The sequence below is a fragment of the Diuraphis noxia genome, unplaced genomic scaffold (genome assembly GCF_037042655.1).
Source record: "Diuraphis noxia isolate RWA-SAM2 unplaced genomic scaffold, SU_Dnox_SAM2 contig0004, whole genome shotgun sequence".
Taxonomy (NCBI): Eukaryota; Metazoa; Arthropoda; class Insecta; order Hemiptera; family Aphididae; genus Diuraphis; species Diuraphis noxia.
The window spans coordinates 24,635,284-24,659,648 of NW_028301714.1; positions in this window are offsets into that span (position 1 = coordinate 24,635,284).

Below are 24,365 nucleotides of genomic sequence, written 5' to 3' on the forward strand. Positions count from 1 at the left end.
TAAGGAGGGAAAGATTCATCAAATTAAATCCGACACCAAAGAATCTATTAAATCTAAAATTAGTGATATAGAAACACCTGGAACGGTAAAACAAACAAGCGATAATCTCGGTCTATCTAAATCTCCATCTAAAGAATCAATAACATCTGATAAGAGCGATAATGATCCAACTAAATTAGATAAATTGTTAACTGAAAAAACCTATTTCTTAATAGATGAAACAACAACTGATAAACATACGGAGGGAACGATTGATCAAATTAAATCCGACACCAAAGAATCTATTAAATCTTTAATTAGTGATATAGAAACCCCTGAAACGTTACAACAATCACAAAAGCCATTAAGCGATAATCTCGGTCTATCTAAATCTACATCTAAAGAATCAATAACATCTGATAAGAGCGAAAAAGAACCAACTAAATTAGATAAATTGTTAAGTGAAAAAACCGATTTTATAATAGATGAAGCTATAACTGATAAACATACGGAGGGAAAGATTGATCAAATTAAATCCGACACCAAAGAATCTATTAAATCTTTAATTAGTGATATAGAAACCCCTGAAACGGTAATACAAACAGAAAAACCATCAAGCGATAATCTCAGTCTATCTAAATCTACATCGAAAGAATCAATAACATCTGATAAGAGCGATAATGATCCAACAAAATTGACTACCTTGCCAACTAAAAAATCCGATACCATAATTGATGAAACGATAACAGATAAACCTATAGGGGGAAAGATTGATCAAATTAAATTCGACTCCAAAGAATCTAGAAAATCTTTAACTAGAGATAAAGACATCCCTGAAACGGTAAAGCAAACAGAAAAACCATTAAGCGATAATTTCGGTCTATCTAAATCTACATCTAAAGAATCAATAACATCTGATAAGAGCGATAAAGATCCAAAAAAATTGACTACCTTGCCAACTGAAAAATCCGATACCATAATTGATGAAACGATAACTGATACACCTACAGTGGGAAAACTTGATCCAACTAAATCCGAATCCAAGGAATCTATAAAATCTTTAACTAGTGATAAAGAAACCCCTGAAACGGTAAAACAAACATTAAAACTAACAAGCGATAATCTCCGTCTATCTAAATCTCCATCTAAAGAATCAATAATATCTGATAAGAGCGAAAAAGAACCAACTAAATTAGATAAATTGTTAAGTGAAAAAACCAATTTTATAATAGATGAAACTATAACTGATAAACATACGGAAGGAAAGATTGATCAAATTAAATCCGACACCAAAGAATCTATTAAATCTTTAATTAGTGATATAGAAACCCCTGAATTGGTAAAACAAACAAGCGATAATCTCGGTCTATCTAAATCTCCATCTAAAAAATCAATAACATCAGATAAGAGCGATAAAGATCCAACAAAATTGACTACCTTGCCAACTGAAAAATCCGATACCATAATTGATGAAACGATAACTGATAAACCTACAGGGGGAAAACTTGATCCAACTAAATCCGACTCCAAAGAATCTATTAAATCTTTAACTAGAGATAAAGAAATCCCTGAAACGGTAAAACAAACAGAAAAACCATTAAGCGATAATTTTGGTCTATCTAAATCTACATCTAAAGAATCAATAACATCTGATAAGAGCGATAAAGATCCAACAAAATTGACTACCTTGCCAACTGAAAAATCCGATACCATAATTGATGAAACGATAACTGATATACCTACAGGGGGAAAACTTGATCCAACTAAATCCGAATCCAATGAATCTATAAAATCTTTAACTAGTGATATAGAAACCCCTGAAATGGTAAAACAAACAAGCGATAATCTCGGTCTATCTAAATCTCCATCTATAGAATCAATAACATCTGATAAGAGCGATAAAGATCCAACTAAATTAGATAAATTGTTAACTGAAAAAACCTATTTTACAATAGATGAAACTATAACTGATAAACATACGGAAGGGAAGATTGATCAAATTAAATCCGACACCAAAGAATCTTTTAAATCTTTGATTAGTGATATAGAAACCCCTGAAACGTTAAAACAATCACAAAAACCATTAAGTGATAATTTCGGTCTATCTAAATCTACATCTAAAGAATCGATAACATCTGATAAGAGTGATAAAGATCCAACAAGATTGACTACCTTGCCAACTGAAAAATCCGATTCCATAATTGATGAAACGATAACTGATAAACCTACAGGGGGAAAACTTGATCCAACTAAATCCGAATCCAAGAAATCTATAAAATCTTTAACTAGTGATATAGAAACCCCTGAAATGGTAAAACAAACAAGCGATAATCTCGGTCTATCTAAATCTCCATCTAAAGAATCAATAACATCTGATAAGAGCGATAAAGATCCAACTAAATTAGATAAATTGTTAACTGAAAAAACCTATTTCTTAATAGATGAAACGACAACTGATAAACATACGGAGGGAAAGATAGATCAAATTAAATCCGACACCAAAGAATCTATTAAATCTTTAATTAGTGATATAGAAACCCCTGAAACGGTAAAACAAACATTAAAACTAACAAGCGATAATCTCCGTCTATCTAAATCTCCATCTAAAGAATCAATAATATCTGATAAGAGCGAAAAAGAACCAACTAAATTAGATAAATTGTTAAGTGAAAAAACCAATTTTATAATAGATGAAACTATAACTGATAAACATACGGAAGGAAAGATTGATCAAATTAAATCCGACACCAAAGAATCTATTAAATCTTTAATTAGTGATATAGAAACCCCTGAATTGGTAAAACAAACAAGCGATAATCTCGGTCTATCTAAATCTCCATCTAAAAAATCAATAACATCAGATAAGAGCGATAAAGATCCAACAAAATTGACTACCTTGCCAACTGAAAAATCCGATACCATAATTGATGAAACGATAACTGATAAACCTACAGGGGGAAAACTTGATCCAACTAAATCCGACTCCAAAGAATCTATTAAATCTTTAACTAGAGATAAAGAAATCCCTGAAACGGTAAAACAAACAGAAAAACCATTAAGCGATAATTTTGGTCTATCTAAATCTACATCTAAAGAATCAATAACATCTGATAAGAGCGATAAAGATCCAACAAAATTGACTACCTTGCCAACTGAAAAATCCGATACCATAATTGATGAAACGATAACTGATATACCTACAGGGGGAAAACTTGATCCAACTAAATCCGAATCCAATGAATCTATAAAATCTTTAACTAGTGATATAGAAACCCCTGAAATGGTAAAACAAACAAGCGATAATCTCGGTCTATCTAAATCTCCATCTATAGAATCAATAACATCTGATAAGAGCGATAAAGATCCAACTAAATTAGATAAATTGTTAACTGAAAAAACCTATTTTACAATAGATGAAACTATAACTGATAAACATACGGAAGGGAAGATTGATCAAATTAAATCCGACACCAAAGAATCTTTTAAATCTTTGATTAGTGATATAGAAACCCCTGAAACGTTAAAACAATCACAAAAACCATTAAGTGATAATTTCGGTCTATCTAAATCTACATCTAAAGAATCGATAACATCTGATAAGAGCGATAAAGATCCAACAAGATTGACTACCTTGCCAACTGAAAAATCCGATTCCATAATTGATGAAACGATAACTGATAAACCTACAGGGGGAAAACTTGATCCAACTAAATCCGAATCCAAGAAATCTATAAAATCTTTAACTAGTGATATAGAAACCCCTGAAATGGTAAAACAAACAAGCGATAATCTCGGTCTATCTAAATCTCCATCTAAAGAATCAATAACATCTGATAAGAGCGATAAAGATCCAACTAAATTAGATAAATTGTTAACTGAAAAAACCTATTTCTTAATAGATGAAACGACAACTGATAAACATACGGAGGGAAAGATAGATCAAATTAAATCCGACACCAAAGAATCTATTAAATCTTTAATTAGTGATATAGAAACCCCTGAAACGTTAAAACAATCACAAAAACCATTAAGCGATAATCTCGGTTTATCTAAATCTACATCTAAAGAAACAATAACATCTGATAAGAGCGATAAAGATCCAACTAAATTAGATAAATTGTTAACTGAAAAAACCTATTTTATAATAGATGAAACTATAACTGATAAACATACGGAGGGAAAGATTGATCAAATTAAATCCGACACCAAAGAATCTGTTGCATCTTTAACTAGAGATAAAGAAATCCCTGAAACGGTAAAACAAACAGAAAAACCATTAAGCCATAATCTCGGTCTATCGCAATCTACATCTAAAGAATCAATAACATCTGATAAGAGCGATAAAGATCCAACAAAATTGACTACCTTACCAACTGAAAAATCCGAAACCATAATTGATGAAACGATAACTGATAAACCTACAGGGGGAAAACTTGATCCAACTAAATCCGACTCCAAAGAATCTATTAAATCTTTAACTAGAGATAAAGAAATCCCTGAAACGGTAAAACAAACAGAAAAACCATTAAGCGATAATTTCGGTCTATCTAAATCTACATCTAAAGAATCAATAACATCTGATAAGAGCGATAAAGATCCAACAAAATTGACTACCTTGCCAACTGAAAAATCCGATACCATAATTGATGAAACGATAACTGATAAACCTACAGGGGGAAAACTTGATCCAACTAAATCCGAATCCAAGGAATCTATAAAATCTTTAACTAGTGATATAGAAACCCCTGAAATGGTAAAACAAACAAGCGATAATCTCGGTCTATCTAAATCTACATCTAAAGAATCAATAACATCTGATAAGAGCGATAAAGATCCAACAAAATTGACTACCTTTCCTACTGAAAAATCCGATACCATAATTGATGAAACGATAACTGATAAACCTATAGGGGGAAAGATTGATCAAATTAAATTCGACTCCAAAGAATCTAATAAATCTTTAACTAGAGATAAAGAAACCCCTGAAACGTTAAAACAATCACAAAAACCATTAAGCGATAATCTCGATCTATCTAAATCTGCATCTAAAGAATCAATAACATCTGATAAGAGCGATAAAGATCCAACAAAATTGACTACCTTGCCAACTGAAAAATCCGATACCATAGTTGATGAAACGATAACTGATAAACCTACAGGGGGAAAACTTGATCCAACTAAATCCGACTCCAAAGAATCTATTAAATCTTTAACTAGAGATAAAGAAATCCCTGAAACGGTAAAACAAACAGAAAAACCATTAAGCGATAATTTCGGTCTATCTAAATCTACATCTAAAGAATCAATAACATCTGATAAGAGCGATAAAGATCCAACAAAATTGACTACCTTGCCAACTGAAAAATCCGATACCATAATTGATGAAACGATAACTGATAAACCTACAGGGGGAAAACTTGATCCAACTAAATCCGACTCCAAAGAATCTATTAAATCTTTAACTAGAGATAAAGAAATCCCTGAAACGGTAAAACAAACAGAAAAACCATTAAGCGATAGTTTTGGTCTATCTAAATCTACATCTAAAGAATCAATAACATCTGATAAGAGCGATAAAGATCCAACTAAATTAGATAAATTGTTAACTGAAAAAACCTATTTCTTAATAGATGAAACGACAACTGATAAACATAGGGAGGGAAAGATAGATCAAATTAAATCCGACACCAAAGAATCTATTAAATCTATAATTAGTGATATAGAAACCCCTGAAACGTTAAAACAATCACAAAAACCATTAAGCGATAATCTCGGTCTATCTAAATCTACATCTATAGAATCAATAACATCTGATAAGAGCGATAAAGATCCAACTCAATTAGATAAATTGTTAACTGAAAAAACGTATTTCTTAATGGATGAAACGACAACTGATAAACATACAGAGGGAAAACTTGATCCAAATAAATCCGAATCCAAGGAACTTATTAAATCTTTAACCAGTGATAAAGAAACTCCTGAAACGGTAAATCAAACATTAAAACAAACAAGCGATAATCTCGGTCTATCTAAATCTACATCTAAAGAATCAATAACATCTGATAAGAGCGATAAAGATCCAACTAAATTAGATAAATTGTTAACTGAAAAAACCTATTTTATAATAGATGAAACTATAACTGATAAACATACGGAGGGAAAGATTGATCAAATTAAATCCGACACCAAAGAATCTGTTGCATCTTTAACTAGAGATAAAGAAATCCCTGAAACGGTAAAACAAACAGAAAAACCATTAAGCCATAATCTCGGTCTATCGCAATCTACATCTAAAGAATCAATAACATCTGATAAGAGCGATAAAGATCCAACAAAATTGACTACCTTGCCAACTGAAAAATCCGATACCATAATTGATGAAACGATAACTGATAAACCTACAGGGGGAAAACTTGATCCAACTAAATCCGACTCCAAAGAATCTATTAAATCTTTAACTAGAGATAAAGAAATCCCTGAAACGGTAAAACAAACAGAAAAACCATTAAGCGATAATTTTGGTCTATCTAAATCTACATCTAAAGAATCAATAACATCTGATAAGAGCGATAAAGATCCAACTAAATTAGATAAATTGTTAACTGAAAAAACCTATTTCTTAATAGATGAAACGACAACTGATAAACATAGGGAGGGAAAGATAGATCAAATTAAATCCGACATCAAAGAATCTATTAAATCTATAATTAGTGATATAGAAACCCCTGAAACGTTAAAACAATCACAAAAACCATTAAGCGATAATCTCGGTCTATCGCAATCTACATCTAAAGAATCAATAACATCTGATAAGAGCGATAAAGATCCAACAAAATTGACTACCTTACCAACTGAAAAATCCGAAACCATAATTGATGAAACGATAACTGATAAACCTACAGGGGGAAAACTTGATCCAACTAAATCCGACTCCAAAGAATCTATTAAATCTTTAACTAGAGATAAAGAAATCCCTGAAACGGTAAAACAAACAGAAAAACCATTAAGCGATAATTTCGGTCTATCTAAATCTACATCTAAAGAATCAATAACATCTGATAAGAGCGATAAAGATCCAACAAAATTGACTACCTTGCCAACTGAAAAATCCGATACCATAATTGATGAAACGATAACTGATAAACCTACAGGGGGAAAACATGATCCAACTAAATCCGAATCCAAGGAATCTATAAAATCTTTAACTAGTGATATAGAAACCCCTGAAATGGTAAAACAAACAAGCGATAATCTCGGTCTATCTAAATCTACATCTAAAGAATCAATAACATCTGATAAGAGCGATAAAGATCCAACAAAATTGACTACCTTTCCAACTGAAAAATCCGATACCATAATTGATGAAACGATAACTGATAAACCTATAGGGGGAAAGATTGATCAAATTAAATTCGACTCCAAAGAATCTAATAAATCTTTAACTAGAGATAAAGAAACCCCTGAAACGTTAAAACAATCACAAAAACCATTAAGCGATAATCTCGATCTATCTAAATCTGCATCTAAAGAATCAATAACATCTGATAAGAGCGATAAAGATCCAACAAAATTGACTACCTTGCCAACTGAAAAATCCGATACCATAGTTGATGAAACGATAACTGATAAACCTACAGGGGGAAAACTTGATCCAACTAAATCCGACTCCAAAGAATCTATTAAATCTTTAACTAGAGATAAAGAAATCCCTGAAACGGTAAAACAAACAGAAAAACCATTAAGCGATAATTTCGGTCTATCTAAATCTACATCTAAAGAATCAATAACATCTGATAAGAGCGATAAAGATCCAACAAAATTGACTACCTTGCCAACTGAAAAATCCGATACCATAATTGATGAAACGATAACTGATAAACCTACAGGGGGAAAACTTGATCCAACTAAATCCGACTCCAAAGAATCTATTAAATCTTTAACTAGAGATAAAGAAATCCCTGAAACGGTAAAACAAACGGAAAAACCATTAAGCGATAATTTTGGTCTATCTAAATCTACATCTAAAGAATCAATAACATCTGATAAGAGCGATAAAGATCCAACAAAATTGACTACCTTGCCAACTGAAAAATCCGATACCATAATTGATGAAACGATAACTGATATACCTACAGGGGGAAAACTTGATCCAACTAAATCCGAATCCAATGAATCTATAAAATCTTTAACTAGTGATATAGAAACCCCTGAAATGGTAAAACAAACAAGCGATAATCTCGGTCTATCTAAATCTCCATCTATAGAATCAATAACATCTGATAAGAGCGATAAAGATCCAACTAAATTAGATAAATTGTTAACTGAAAAAACCTATTTTACAATAGATGAAACTATAACTGATAAACATACGGAAGGGAAGATTGATCAAATTAAATCCGACACCAAAGAATCTTTTAAATCTTTGATTAGTGATATAGAAACCCCTGAAACGTTAAAACAATCACAAAAACCATTAAGTGATAATTTCGGTCTATCTAAATCTACATCTAAAGAATCGATAACATCTGATAAGAGCGATAAAGATCCAACAAGATTGACTACCTTGCCAACTGAAAAATCCGATTCCATAATTGATGAAACGATAACTGATAAACCTACAGGGGGAAAACTTGATCCAACTAAATCCGAATCCAAGAAATCTATAAAATCTTTAACTAGTGATATAGAAACCCCTGAAATGGTAAAACAAACAAGCGATAATCTCGGTCTATCTAAATCTCCATCTAAAGAATCAATAACATCTGATAAGAGCGATAAAGATCCAACTAAATTAGATAAATTGTTAACTGAAAAAACCTATTTCTTAATAGATGAAACGACAACTGATAAACATACGGAGGGAAAGATAGATCAAATTAAATCCGACACCAAAGAATCTATTAAATCTTTAATTAGTGATATAGAAACCCCTGAAACGTTAAAACAATCACAAAAACCATTAAGCGATAATCTCGGTCTATCTAAATCTACATCTAAAGAAACAATAACATCTGATAAGAGCGATAAAGATCCAACTAAATTAGATAAATTGTTAACTGAAAAAACCTATTTAATAATAGATGAAACTATAACTGATAAACATACGGAGGGAAAGATTGATCAAATTAAATCCGACACCAAAGAATCTGTTGCATCTTTAACTAGAGATAAAGAAATCCCTGAAACGGTAAAACAAACAGAAAAACCATTAAGCCATAATCTCGGTCTATCGCAATCTACATCTAAAGAATCAATAACATCTGATAAGAGCGATAAAGATCCAACAAAATTGACTACCTTACCAACTGAAAAATCCGAAACCATAATTGATGAAACGATAACTGATAAACCTACAGGGGGAAAACTTGATCCAACTAAATCCGACTCCAAAGAATCTATTAAATCTTTAACTAGAGATAAAGAAATCCCTGAAACGGTAAAACAAACAGAAAAACCATTAAGCGATAATTTCGGTCTATCTAAATCTACATCTAAAGAATCAATAACATCTGATAAGAGCGATAAAGATCCAACAAAATTGACTACCTTGCCAACTGAAAAATCCGATACCATAATTGATGAAACGATAACTGATAAACCTACAGGGGGAAAACTTGATCCAACTAAATCCGAATCCAAGGAATCTATAAAATCTTTAACTAGTGATATAGAAACCCCTGAAATGGTAAAACAAACAAGCGATAATCTCGGTCTATCTAAATCTACATCTAAAGAATCAATAACATCTGATAAGAGCGATAAAGATCCAACAAAATTGACTACCTTTCCTACTGAAAAATCCGATACCATAATTGATGAAACGATAACTGATAAACCTATAGGGGGAAAGATTGATCAAATTAAATTCGACTCCAAAGAATCTAATAAATCTTTAACTAGAGATAAAGAAACCCCTGAAACGTTAAAACAATCACAAAAACCATTAAGCGATAATCTCGATCTATCTAAATCTGCATCTAAAGAATCAATAACATCTGATAAGAGCGATAAAGATCCAACAAAATTGACTACCTTGCCAACTGAAAAATCCGATACCATAGTTGATGAAACGATAACTGATAAACCTACAGGGGGAAAACTTGATCCAACTAAATCCGACTCCAAAGAATCTATTAAATCTTTAACTAGAGATAAAGAAATCCCTGAAACGGTAAAACAAACAGAAAAACCATTAAGCGATAATTTCGGTCTATCTAAATCTACATCTAAAGAATCAATAACATCTGATAAGAGCGATAAAGATCCAACAAAATTGACTACCTTGCCAACTGAAAAATCCGATACCATAATTGATGAAACGATAACTGATAAACCTACAGGGGGAAAACTTGATCCAACTAAATCCGAGTCCAAAGAATCTATTAAATCTTTAACTAGAGATAAAGAAATCCCTGAAACGGTAAAACAAACAGAAAAACCATTAAGCGATAATTTTGGTCTATCTAAATCTACATCTAAAGAATCAATAACATCTGATAAGAGCGATAAAGATCCAACTAAATTAGATAAATTGTTAACTGAAAAAACCTATTTCTTAATAGATGAAACGACAACTGATAAACATAGGGAGGGAAAGATAGATCAAATTAAATCCGACACCAAAGAATCTATTAAATCTATAATTAGTGATATAGAAACCCCTGAAACGTTAAAACAATCACAAAAACCATTAAGCGATAATCTCGGTCTATCTAAATCTACATCTATAGAATCAATAACATCTGATAAGAGCGATAAAGATCCAACTCAATTAGATAAATTGTTAACTGAAAAAACGTATTTCTTAATGGATGAAACGACAACTGATAAACATACAGAGGGAAAACTTGATCCAAATAAATCCGAATCCAAGGAACTTATTAAATCTTTAACCAGTGATAAAGAAACTCCTGAAACGGTAAATCAAACATTAAAACAAACAAGCGATAATCTCGGTCTATCTAAATCTACATCTAAAGAATCAATAACATCTGATAAGAGCGATAAAGATCCAACTAAATTAGATAAATTGTTAACTGAAAAAACCTATTTTATAATAGATGAAACTATAACTGATAAACATACGGAGGGAAAGATTGATCAAATTAAATCCGACACCAAAGAATCTGTTGCATCTTTAACTAGAGATAAAGAAATCCCTGAAACGGTAAAACAAACAGAAAAACCATTAAGCCATAATCTCGGTCTATCGCAATCTACATCTAAAGAATCAATAACATCTGATAAGAGCGATAAAGATCCAACAAAATTGACTACCTTGCCAACTGAAAAATCCGATACCATAATTGATGAAACGATAACTGATAAACCTACAGGGGGAAAACTTGATCCAACTAAATCCGACTCCAAAGAATCTATTAAATCTTTAACTAGAGATAAAGAAATCCCTGAAACGGTAAAACAAACAGAAAAACCATTAAGCGATAATTTTGGTCTATCTAAATCTACATCTAAAGAATCAATAACATCTGATAAGAGCGATAAAGATCCAACAAAATTGACTACCTTGCCAACTGAAAAATCCGATACCATAATTGATGAAACGATAACTGATAAACCTACAGGGGGAAAACTTGATCCAACTAAATCCGAATCCAATGAATCTATAAAATCTTTAACTAGTGATATAGAAACCCCTGAAATGGTAAAACAAACAAGCGATAATCTCGGTCTATCTAAATCTCCATCTATAGAATCAATAACATCTGATAAGAGCGATAAAGATCCAACTAAATTAGATAAATTGTTAACTGAAAAAACCTATTTTACAATAGATGAAACTATAACTGATAAACATACGGAAGGAAAGATTGATCAAATTAAATCCGACACCAAAGAATCTTTTAAATCTTTGATTAGTGATATAGAAACCCCTGAAACGTTAAAACAATCACAAAAACCATTAAGCGATAATTTCGGTCTATCTAAATCTACATCTAAAGAATCGATAACATCTGATAAGAGCGATAAAGATCCAACAAGATTGACTACCTTGCCAACTGAAAAATCCGATTCCATAATTGATGAAACGATAACTGATAAACCTACAGGGGGAAAACTTGATCCAACTAAATCCGAATCCAAGAAATCTATAAAATCTTTAACTAGTGATATAGAAACCCCTGAAATGGTAAAACATATAAGCGATAATCTCGGTCTATCTAAATCTCCATCTAAAGAATCAATAACATCTGATAAGAGCGATAAAGATCCAACTAAATTAGATAAATTGTTAACTGAAAAAACCTATTTCTTAATAGATGAAACGACAACTGATAAACATACGGAGGGAAAGATAGATCAAATTAAATCCGACACCAAAGAATCTATTAAATCTTTAATTAGTGATATAGAAACCCCTGAAACGTTAAAACAATCACAAAAACCATTAAGCGATAATCTCGGTCTGTCTAAATCTACATCTAAAGAAACAATAACATCTGATAAGAGCGATAAAGATCCAACTAAATTAGATAAATTGTTAACTGAAAAAACCTATTTTATAATAGATGAAACTATAACTGATAAACATACGGAGGGAAAGATTGATCAAATTAAATCCGACACCAAAGAATCTGTTGCATCTTTAACTAGAGATAAAGAAATCCCTGAAACGGTAAAACAAACAGAAAAACCATTAAGCCATAATCTCGGTCTATCGCAATCTACATCTAAAGAATCAATAACATCTGATAAGAGCGATAAAGATCCAACAAAATTGACTACCTTACCAACTGAAAAATCCGAAACCATAATTGATGAAACGATAACTGATAAACCTACAGGGGGAAAACTTGATCCAACTAAATCCGACTCCAAAGAATCTATTAAATCTTTAACTAGAGATAAAGAAATCCCTGAAACGGTAAAACAAACAGAAAAACCATTAAGCGATAATTTCGGTCTATCTAAATCTACATCTAAAGAATCAATAACATCTGATAAGAGCGATAAAGATCCAACAAAATTGACTACCTTGCCAACTGAAAAATCCGATACCATAATTGATGAAACGATAACTGATAAACCTACAGGGGGAAAACTTGATCCAACTAAATCCGAATCCAAGGAATCTATAAAATCTTTAACTAGTGATATAGAAACCCCTGAAATGGTAAAACAAACAAGCGATAATCTCGGTCTATCTAAATCTACATCTAAAGAATCAATAACATCTGATAAGAGCGATAAAGATCCAACAAAATTGACTACCTTTCCAACTGAAAAATCCGATACCATAATTGATGAAACGATAACTGATAAACCTATAGGGGGAAAGATTGATCAAATTAAATTCGACTCCAAAGAATCTAATAAATCTTTAACTAGAGATAAAGAAACCCCTGAAACGTTAAAACAATCACAAAAACCATTAAGCGATAATCTCGATCTATCTAAATCTGCATCTAAAGAATCAATAACATCTGATAAGAGCGATAAAGATCCAACAAAATTGACTACCTTGCCAACTGAAAAATCCGATACCATAGTTGATGAAACGATAACTGATAAACCTACAGGGGGAAAACTTGATCCAACTAAATCCGACTCCAAAGAATCTATTAAATCTTTAACTAGAGATAAAGAAATCCCTGAAACGGTAAAACAAACAGAAAAACCATTAAGCGATAATTTCGGTCTATCTAAATCTACATCTAAAGAATCAATAACATCTGATAAGAGCGATAAAGATCCAACAAAATTGACTACCTTGCCAACTGAAAAATCCGATACCATAATTGATGAAACGATAACTGATAAACCTACAGGGGGAAAACTTGATCCAACTAAATCCGACTCCAAAGAATCTATTAAATCTTTAACTAGAGATAAAGAAATCCCTGAAACGGTAAAACAAACAGAAAAACCATTAAGCGATAATTTTGGTCTATCTAAATCTACATCTAAAGAATCAATAACATCTGATAAGAGCGATAAAGATCCAACTAAATTAGATAAATTGTTAACTGAAAAAACCTATTTCTTAATAGATGAAACGACAACTGATAAACATAGGGAGGGAAAGATAGATCAAATTAAATCCGACACCAAAGAATCTATTAAATCTATAATTAGTGATATAGAAACCCCTGAAACGTTAAAACAATCACAAAAACCATTAAGCCATAATCTCGGTCTATCTAAATCTACATCTATAGAATCAATAACATCTGATAAGAGCGATAAAGATCCAACTCAATTAGATAAATTGTTAACTGAAAAAACGTATTTCTTAATGGATGAAACGACAACTGATAAACATACAGAGGGAAAACTTGATCCAAATAAATCCGAATCCAAGGAACTTATTAAATCTTTAACCAGTGATAAAGAAACTCCTGAAACGGTAAATCAAACATTAAAACAAACAAGCGATAATCTCGGTCTATCTAAATCTACATCTAAAGAATCAATAACATCTGATAAGAGCGATAAAGATCCAACTAAATTAGATAAATTGTTAACTGAAAAAACCTATTTTATAATAGATGAAACTATAACTGATAAACATACGGAGGGAAAGATTGATCAAATTAAATCCGACACCAAAGAATCTGTTAAATCTTTAACAAGAGATAAAGAAATCCCTGAAACGGTAAAACAAACAGAAAAACCATTAAGCGATAATTTCGGTCTATCTAAATCTACATCTAAAGAATTAATAACATCTGATAAGAGCGATAAAGATCCAACAAAATTGACTACCTTGCCAACTGAAAAATCCGATACCATAATTGATGAAACGATAACTGATAAACCTACAGGGGGAAAACTTGATCCAACTAAATCCGACTCCAAAGAATCTATTAAATCTTTAACTAGAGATAAAGAAATCCCTGAAACGGTAAAACAAACAGAAAAACCATTAAGCCATAATCTCGGTCTATCTCAATCTACATCTAAAGAATCAATAACATCTGATAAGAGCGATAAAGATCCAACAAAATTGACTACCTTGCCAACTGAAAAATCCGATACCATAATTGATGAAACGATAACTGATAAACCTACAGGGGGAAAACTTGATCCAACTAAATCCGACTCCAAAGAATCTATTAAATCTTTAACTAGAGATAAAGAAATCCCTGAAACGGTAAAACAAACAGAAAAACCATTAAGCGATAATTTCGGTCTATCTAAATCTACATCTAAAGAATCAATAACATCTGATAAGAGCGATAAAGATCCAACAAAATTGACTACCTTGCCAACTGAAAAATCCGATAACATAATTGATGAAACGACAACTGATAAACCTACAGGGGGAAAACTTGATCCAACTAAATCCGACTCCAAAGAATCTATTAAATCTTTAACTAGAGATAAAGAAATCCCTGAAACGGTAAAACAAACAGAAAAACCATTAAGCCATAATCTCGGTCTATCTCAATCTACATCTAAAGAATCAATAACATTTGATAAGAGCGATAAAGATCCAACAAAATTGACTACCTTACCAACTGAAAAATCCGATAACATAATTGATGAAACGACAACTGATAAAAATACAGAGGGAAAACTTGATCCAACTAAATCCGACTCCAAAGAATCTATTAATTCTTTAACTACAGATAAAGAAACCCCTGAAACAGTAAAACAAACGGAAAAACCATCAAGCGATAATCTCGGTCTATCTAAATCTACATCTAAAGAATCAATAACATCTGATAAGAGCGATAAAGATCCAACAAAATTGACTACCTTGCCAACTGAAAAATCCGATACCATAATTGATGAAACGATAACTGATAAACCTATAGGGGGAAAGATTGATCAAATTAAATTCGACTCCAAAGAATCTATTAAATCTTTAACTAGAGATAAAGAAATCCCTGAAACGGTAAAACAAACAGAAAAACCATTAAGCCATAATCTCGGTCTATCTCAATCTACATCTAAAGAATCAATAACATCTGATAAGAGCGATAAAGATCCAACAAAATTGACTACCTTACCAACTGAAAAATCCGATAACATAATTGATGAAACGACAACTGATAAAAATACAGAGGGAAAACTTGATCCAACTATATCCGACTCCAAAGAATCTATTAATTCTTTAACTAGAGATAAAGAAACCCCTGAAACAGTTAAACAAACGGAAAAACCATCAAGCGATAATCTCGGTCTATCTAAATCTCCATCTAAAGAATCAATAACATCTGATAAGAGCGATAAAGATCCAACTAAATTAGATAAATTGTTAACTGAAAAACCCTATTTCTTAATAGATGAAACGACAACTGATAAACATACGGTGGGAAAGATAGATCAAATTAAATCCGACACCAAAGAATCTATTAAATCTTTAATTAGTGATATAGAAACCCCTGAAACGTTAAAACAATCACAAAAACCATTAAGCGATAATCACGGTCTATCTAAATCTACATCTATAGAATCAATAACATCTGATAAGAGCGATAAAGATCCAACAAAATTGACTACCTTGCCAACTGAAAAATCCGATACCATAATTGATGAAACGATAACTGATAAACCTACAGGGGGAAAACTTGATCCAACTAAATCCGACTCCAAAGAATCTAATAAATCTTTAACTAGAGATAAAGAAATCCCTGAAACGGTAAAACAAACGGAAAAACCATCAAGCGATAATCTCGGTCTATCTAAATCTACATCTAAAGAATCAATAACATCTGATAAGAGCGATAAAGATCCAACAAAATTGACTACCTTGCCAACTGAAAAATCCGATACCATAATTGATGAAACGATAACTGATAAACCTATAGGGGGAAAGATTGACCAAATTAAATTCGACTCCAAAGAATCTATTAAATCTTTAACTAGAGATAAAGAAATCCCTGAAACGGTAAAACAAACAGAAAAACCATTAAGCCATAATCTCGGTCTATCTCAATCTACATCTAAAGAATCAATAACATCTGATAAGAGCGATAAAGATCCAACAAAATTGACTACCTTACCAACTGAAAAATCCGATAACATAATTGATGAAACGACAACTGATAAAAATACAGAGGGAAAACTTGATCCAACTATATCCGACTCCAAAGAATCTATTAATTCTTTAACTAGAGATAAAGAAACCCCTGAAACAGTTAAACAAACGGAAAAACCATCAAGCGATAATCTCGGTCTATCTAAATCTCCATCTAAAGAATCAATAACATCTGATAAGAGCGATAAAGATCCAACTAAATTAGATAAATTGTTAACTGAAAAATCCGATAACATAATTGATGAAACGACAACTGATAAACCTACAGGGGGAAAACTTGATCCAACTAAATCCGACTCCAAAGAATCTATTAAATCTTTAACTAGAGATAAAGAAATCCCTGAAACGGTAAAACAAACAGAAAAACCATTAAGCCATAATCTCGGTCTATCTCAATCTACATCTAAAGAATCAATAACATCTGATAAGAGCGATAAAGATCCAACAAAATTGACTACCTTGCCAACTGAAAAATCCGATACCATAATTGATGAAACGATAACTGATAAACCTACAGGGGGAAAACTTGATCCAACTAAATCCGACTCCAAAGAATCTATTAAATCTTTAACTAGAGATAAAGAAATCCCTGAAACGGTAAAACAAACAGAAAAACCATTAAGCGATAATTTCGGTCTATCTAAATCTACATCTAAAGAATCAATAACATCTGATAAGAGCGATAAAGATCCAACAAAATTGACTACCTTGCCAACTGAAAAATCCGATAACATAATTGATGAAACGACAACTGATAAACCTACAGGGGGAAAACTTGATCCAACTAAATCCGACTCCAAAGAATCTATTAAATCTTTAACTAGAGATAAAGAAATCCCTGAAACGGTAAAACAAACAGAAAAACCATTAAGCCATAATCTCGGTCTATCTCAATCTACATCTAAAGAATCAATAACATTTGATAAGAGCGATAAAGATCCAACAAAATTGACTACCTTACCAACTGAAAAATCCGATAACATAATTGATGAAACGACAACTGATAAAAATACAGAGGGAAAACTTGATCCAACTAAATCCGACTCCAAAGAATCTATTAATTCTTTAACTACAGATAAAGAAACCCCTGAAACAGTAAAACAAACGGAAAAACCATCAAGCGATAATCTCGGTCTATCTAAATCTACATCTAAAGAATCAATAACATCTGATAAGAGCGATAAAGATCCAACAAAATTGACTACCTTGCCAACTGAAAAATCCGATACCATAATTGATGAAACGATAACTGATAAACCTATAGGGGGAAAGATTGATCAAATTAAATTCGACTCCAAAGAATCTATTAAATCTTTAACTAGAGATAAAGAAATCCCTGAAACGGTAAAACAAACAGAAAAACCATTAAGCCATAATCTCGGTCTATCTCAATCTACATCTAAAGAATCAATAACATCTGATAAGAGCGATAAAGATCCAACAAAATTGACTACCTTACCAACTGAAAAATCCGATAACATAATTGATGAAACGACAACTGATAAAAATACAGAGGGAAAACTTGATCCAACTATATCCGACTCCAAAGAATCTATTAATTCTTTAACTAGAGATAAAGAAACCCCTGAAACAGTTAAACAAACGGAAAAACCATCAAGCGATAATCTCGGTCTATCTAAATCTCCATCTAAAGAATCAATAACATCTGATAAGAGCGATAAAGATCCAACTAAATTAGATAAATTGTTAACTGAAAAACCCTATTTCTTAATAGATGAAACGACAACTGATAAACATACGGTGGGAAAGATAGATCAAATTAAATCCGACACCAAAGAATCTATTAAATCTTTAATTAGTGATATAGAAACCCCTGAAACGTTAAAACAATCACAAAAACCATTAAGCGATAATCACGGTCTATCTAAATCTACATCTATAGAATCAATAACATCTGATAAGAGCGATAAAGATCCAACAAAATTGACTACCTTGCCAACTGAAAAATCCGATACCATAATTGATGAAACGATAACTGATAAACCTACAGGGGGAAAACTTGATCCAACTAAATCCGACTCCAAAGAATCTATTAAATCTTTAACTAGAGATAAAGAAATCCCTGAAACGGTAAAACAAACGGAAAAACCATCAAGCGATAATCTCGGTCTATCTAAATCTACATCTAAAGAATCAATAACATCTGATAAGAGCGATAAAGATCCAACAAAATTGACTACCTTGCCAACTGAAAAATCCGATACCATAATTGATGAAACGATAACTGATAAACCTATAGGGGGAAAGATTGACCAAATTAAATTCGACTCCAAAGAATCTATTAAATCTTTAACTAGAGATAAAGAAATCCCTGAAACGGTAAAACAAACAGAAAAACCATTAAGCCATAATCTCGGTCTATCTCAATCTACATCTAAAGAATCAATAACATCTGATAAGAGCGATAAAGATCCAACAAAATTGACTACCTTACCAACTGAAAAATCCGATAACATAATTGATGAAACGACAACTGATAAAAATACAGAGGGAAAACTTGATCCAACTATATCCGACTCCAAAGAATCTATTAATTCTTTAACTAGAGATAAAGAAACCCCTGAAACAGTTAAACAAACGGAAAAACCATCAAGCGATAATCTCGGTCTATCTAAATCTCCATCTAAAGAATCAATAACATCTGATAAGAGCGATAAAGATCCAACTAAATTAGATAAATTGTTAACTGAAAAATCCGATAACATAATTGATGAAACGACAACTGATAAACCTACAGGGGGAAAACTTGATCCAACTAAATCCGACTCCAAAGAATCTATTAAATCTTTAACTAGAGATAAAGAAATCCCTGAAACGGTAAAACAAACAGAAAAACCATTAAGCCATAATCTCGGTCTATCTCAATCTACATCTAAAGAATCAATAACATTTGATAAGAGCGATAAAGATCCAACAAAATTGACTACCTTACCAACTGAAAAATCCGATAACATAATTGATGAAACGACAACTGATAAAAATACAGAGGGAAAACTTGATCCAACTAAATCCGACTCCAAAGAATCTATTAATTCTTTAACTACAGATAAAGAAACCCCTGAAACAGTAAAACAAACGGAAAAACCATCAAGCGATAATCTCGGTCTATCTAAATCTACATCTAAAGAATCAATAACATCTGATAAGAGCGATAAAGATCCAACAAAATTGACTACCTTGCCAACTGAAAAATCCGATACCATAATTGATGAAACGATAACTGATAAACCTATAGGGGGAAAGATTGATCAAATTAAATTCGACTCCAAAGAATCTATTAAATCTTTAACTAGAGATAAAGAAATCCCTGAAACGGTAAAACAAACAGAAAAACCATTAAGCCATAATCTCGGTCTATCTCAATCTACATCTAAAGAATCAATAACATCTGATAAGAGCGATAAAGATCCAACAAAATTGACTACCTTACCAACTGAAAAATCCGATAACATAATTGATGAAACGACAACTGATAAAAATACAGAGGGAAAACTTGATCCAACTATATCCGACTCCAAAGAATCTATTAATTCTTTAACTAGAGATAAAGAAACCCCTGAAACAGTTAAACAAACGGAAAAACCATCAAGCGATAATCTCGGTCTATCTAAATCTCCATCTAAAGAATCAATGACATCTGATAAGAGCGATAAAGATCCAACTAAATTAGATAAATTGTTAACTGAAAAACCCTATTTCTTAATAGATGAAACGACAACTGATAAACATACGGAGGGAAAGATAGATCAAATTAAATCCGACACCAAAGAATCTATTAAATCTTTAATTAGTGATATAGAAACCCCTGAAACGTTAAAACAATCACAAAAACCATTAAGCGATAATCACGGTCTATCTAAATCTACATCTATAGAATCAATAACATCTGATAAGAGCGATAAAGATCCAACAAAATTGACTACCTTGCCAACTGAAAAATCCGATACCATAATTGATGAAACGATAACTGATAAACCTACAGGGGGAAAACTTGATCCAACTAAATCCGACTCCAAAGAATCTATTAAATCTTTAACTAGAGATAAAGAAATCCCTGAAACGGTAAAACAAACAGAAAAACCATTAAGCCATAATCTCGGTCTATCTCAATCTACATCTAAAGAATCAATAACATCTGATAAGAGCGATAAAGATCCAACAAAATTGACTACCTTACCAACTGAAAAATCCGATAACATAATTGATGAAACGACAACTGATAAAAATACAGAGGGAAAACTTGATCCAACTATATCCGACTCCAAAGAATCTATTAATTCTTTAACTAGAGATAAAGAAACCCCTGAAACAGTTAAACAAACGGAAAAACCATCCAGCGATAATCTCGGTCTATCTAAATCTACATCTAAAGAATCAATAACATCTGATAAGAGCGATAAAGATCCAACAAAATTGACTACCTTGACAACTGAAAAATCCTATACCATAATTGATGAAACGATAACTGATAAACCTACATGGGGAAAACTTGATCCATCTAAATCCGACTCCAAAGAATCTATTAAATCTTTAACTATTGATAAAGCAACCCCTGAAACAGTAAAACAAACGGAAAAACCATCAAGCGATAATCTCGGTCTATCTAAATCAACATCTAAAGAATCAATAACATCTGATAAGAGCGATAAAGATCCAACTAAATTAGATAAATTGTTAACTGAAAAAACCTATTTTATAATAGATGAAACTATAACTGATAAACCTATAGGGGGAAATATTGATCAAATTAAATTCGACTCCAAAGAATCTATTAAATCTTTAACTAGAGATAAAGAAATCCCTGAAACGGTAAAACAAACAGAAAAACCATTAAGCCATAATCTCGGTCAATCTCAATCTACATCTAAAGAATCAATAACATCTGATAAGAGCGATAAAGATCCAACAAAATTGACTACCTTACCAACTGAAAAATCCGATAACATAATTGATGAAACGACAACTGATAAAAATACAGAGGGAAAACTTGATCCAACTAAATCCGACTCCAAAGAATCTATTAAATCTTTAACTAGAGATAAAGAAACCCCTGAAACAGTAAAACAAACGGAAAAACCATCAAGCGATAATATCGGTCTATCTAAATCTACATGTAAAGAATCAATAACATCTGATAAGAGCGATAAAGATCCAACAAAATTGACTACCTTGCCAACTGAAAAATCCGATACCATAATTGATGAAACGATAACTGATAAACCTATAGGGGGAAAGATTGATCAAATTAAATTCGACTCCAAAGAATCTATTAAATCTTTAACTAGAGATAAAGAAATCCCTGAAACGGTAAAACAAACAGAAAAACCATTAAGCCATAATCTCGGTCTATCTCAATCTACATCTAAAGTATCAATAACATCTGATAAGAGCGATAAAGATCCAACAAAATTGACTACCTTGCCAACTGAAAAATCCTATACCATAATTGATGAAACGATAACTGATAAACCTACATTGGGAAAACTTGATCCAACTAAATCCGACTCCAAAGAATCTATTAAATCTTTAACTATTGATAAAGAAACCCCTGAAACAGTAAAACAAACGGAAAAACCATCAAGCGATAATCTCGGTCTATCTAAATCAACATCTAAAGAATCAATAACATCTGATAAGAGCGATAAACATCCAACTAAATTAGATAAATTGTTAACTGATAAAACCTATTTTATAATAGATGAAACTATAACTGATAAACATACGGAGGGAAAACTTGATCCAACTAAATCCGAATCCAAGGAATCTATAAAATCTTTAGCTAGAGATAAAGAAACCCCTGAAACGGTAAAACAAACATTAAAACAAACAAGCGATAATCTCGTTCTATCTAAATCTACATCTAAAGAATCAATAATATCTGATAAGAGCGAAAAAGAACCAACTAAATTAGATAAATTGTTAACTGAAGCAACCTATTTCTTAATAGATGAAACGACAACTGATAGACATACGGAGGGGAAGATTGATCATATTAAATCCGACACCAAAGAATCTATTAAATCTTTAATTATTGATATAGAAACCCCTGAAACGGTAAAACAAACAAGCGATAATCTCGGTCTATCTAAATCTCCATCTAAAGAATCAATAATATCTGATAAGAGCAAAAAAGAACCAACTAAATTACATAAATTGTTAAGTGAAAAAACCGATTTCTTAATAGATGAAACGACAACTGATAAACATACGGAGGGAAAGATAGATCAAATTAAATCCGATACCAAAGAATCTATTAAATCTTTAATTAGTGATATAGAAACCCCTGAAACGTTAAAACAATCACAAAAACCATTAAGCGATAATCACGGTCTATCTAAATCTACATCTATAGAATCAATAACATCTGATAAGAGCGAAAAAGAACCTACTAAAATAGATAAATTGTTAACTGAAAAAACGTTTTTCTTAATAGATGAAACGACAACTAATAAATATACGGAGGGAAAACTTCATCTAACTAAATCCGACACCAAAGAATCTATTAAATCTTTGATAAGTGATATAGAAATCCCTGAAACGTTAAAACAAACAGAAAAACCATTAAGCGATAATTTCGGTCTATCTAAATCTACATCTGAAGAATCAATAACATCTGATAAGAGCGATAAAGATCCAACAAAATTGACTACCTTACCAACTGAAAGATCCGATACCATTATTGATGAAACGACAACTGATAAACATACGGAGGGAAAGATTGATCAAATTAAATCCGACACCAAAGAATCTATTAAATCTTTAATTAGTGATATAGAAACCCCTGAAGCGGTAAAACAAACAAGCGATAATCTCGATCTATCTAAATCTGCATCTACAGAATCAATAACATCTGATAAGAGCGAAAAAGACCCAACTAAATTAGTTAAATTTTTAACTGAAAATTCTGATTCCATAACGATTGTCACTAATCATGATACTATGAATCTAATTACAACAAATACGGAAACTAGGCAAACTATAACTCATGAAAAGGTAACCGAATTACATATCGAGGAAAAACTAGATCTTATCAAGTCTGACTCCACAGAATATAATAAATCTTTAATTGGTGTTAAAGAAACAACAGAAACTGTAAAACAAACAGACATACCATCAAGCGATATATCCGGTCTATCTAAATCTACATCTAAAAACTCCATAACATCTGATAAGAGCGAGAAAGATCCAAGTAAATTGGATAAATTGTTAACTGAAATAAACGATTCCATAATTGATGAAACGATAACTGATAAACATATAGGGAGAAAAATGGATCCAATTAAATCTGGCTCAAATGAATCAATTATAATTGATAAAACTGTACTCATTACTACCGATACTAACGATAATAATAGCA